The sequence below is a fragment of the Elaeis guineensis genome, chromosome 9 (genome assembly GCF_000442705.2).
Source record: "Elaeis guineensis isolate ETL-2024a chromosome 9, EG11, whole genome shotgun sequence".
In the NCBI taxonomy this organism is placed as follows: domain Eukaryota; kingdom Viridiplantae; phylum Streptophyta; class Magnoliopsida; order Arecales; family Arecaceae; genus Elaeis; species Elaeis guineensis.
Genome location: NC_026001.2, coordinates 84106215 through 84107308, shown reverse-complemented (window position 1 = coordinate 84107308; position 1094 = coordinate 84106215). Strand labels below are relative to the sequence as shown.

Genomic DNA, 1094 nt, shown 5'->3' with positions numbered 1-1094 from the left:
AAATTGAGGTGCGGCTAGGCATTCACTAACAAAATGGTTCGGACTTGCACACAATGCACAAACTTCTTGGATTGGGTTAGGTGGAATCGGGGATTGTCCAGTATTTAGAAGATGATCTAATTTTTGGGACAGTTCATCTACCTTACTGTAGATATCCATGACGTTTTCAATCTGATAAATTCTACTTCTTTTTTGTTGAAGCATGGGTTGTTCTCTAGAAGTAGCAGACATATGATGTAGAAAATTCTCACTAAGTGTTTCAAAGAGCTGCCAGGCTTCATCTTCACTCTTTAGCATGAATGTCCCACCACATGATGCATCAACCATTTATCGGTGTTTCTCCGATAGACCATCATAAAAATACTGACAAAGTTGCCATTTAGGGACAGCATGGTGTGGACATTTACGAATGAGGTCCCTTAACCTTTCCCATATCTCATGAAAAAGTTCACCCTCCAATTGGAAAAAACTAGTGATAGCTTTTTTAATTTGATTTATTTTTCTAATTGAAAAGTATTTCTTGAGAAATTCTCTCTGAAGATGATCCCAAGTTGAAATGGTTATAGAGTCTAAGGAGTTTAACCAATGCTTGGCTTTGTCCTTAAGTGAGAAAGGGAACAGTTTCAACCTAAGGGCATCATCGGAGAAGTTTTGGATTTTTACTGTGGAACAAATTTCAAGAAATTCATCCAAATATTTGTATGGGTCCTCGTTACTAAGTCCATAGAATGATGGCAACATTTGAATAATGCTAGACTTAATCTCATATTGGGTAGCTTCTACTGGAGGTGCTTGAATGCATGGAGAGTAGGTATACGAGGATGGAGTGAAATATTCTCTCAATGAGCGTGGAGGATTAGCCTCACCAGGTGCAGCCATGTTTCTAACTCGGATAGTCCTAAGAGTCTTTTCTAATTCTTCATCTAATGGTTGCAATTCAGGTTTTAGTGATCGTTGACCTAACATGCAACTAAAAGGTCTATGTAGGACTATCCTAGTCTGTTAAGGATTATTTATTTATTTTTATTAAGAGAAGAAGAGAAGAGAGAAAAGAGTTCTAAAGAAGAGATCCTAAGAAGTCCTAAAACTAATAG

At 37.3% G+C, this 1094-nt stretch overlaps 1 non-coding gene across 1 annotated transcript; it reads left to right on the top strand.

Moving 5' to 3' along the window:
* The first annotated feature begins 385 nt into the window (after window positions 1-385).
* On the top strand, window positions 386-491 carry LOC140851833 (small nucleolar RNA R71). Its single transcript, XR_012134590.1, has one exon. It is a non-coding gene; the product is annotated as a small nucleolar RNA R71 (small nucleolar RNA).
* The last annotated feature ends 603 nt before the right edge of the window (window positions 492-1094 follow it).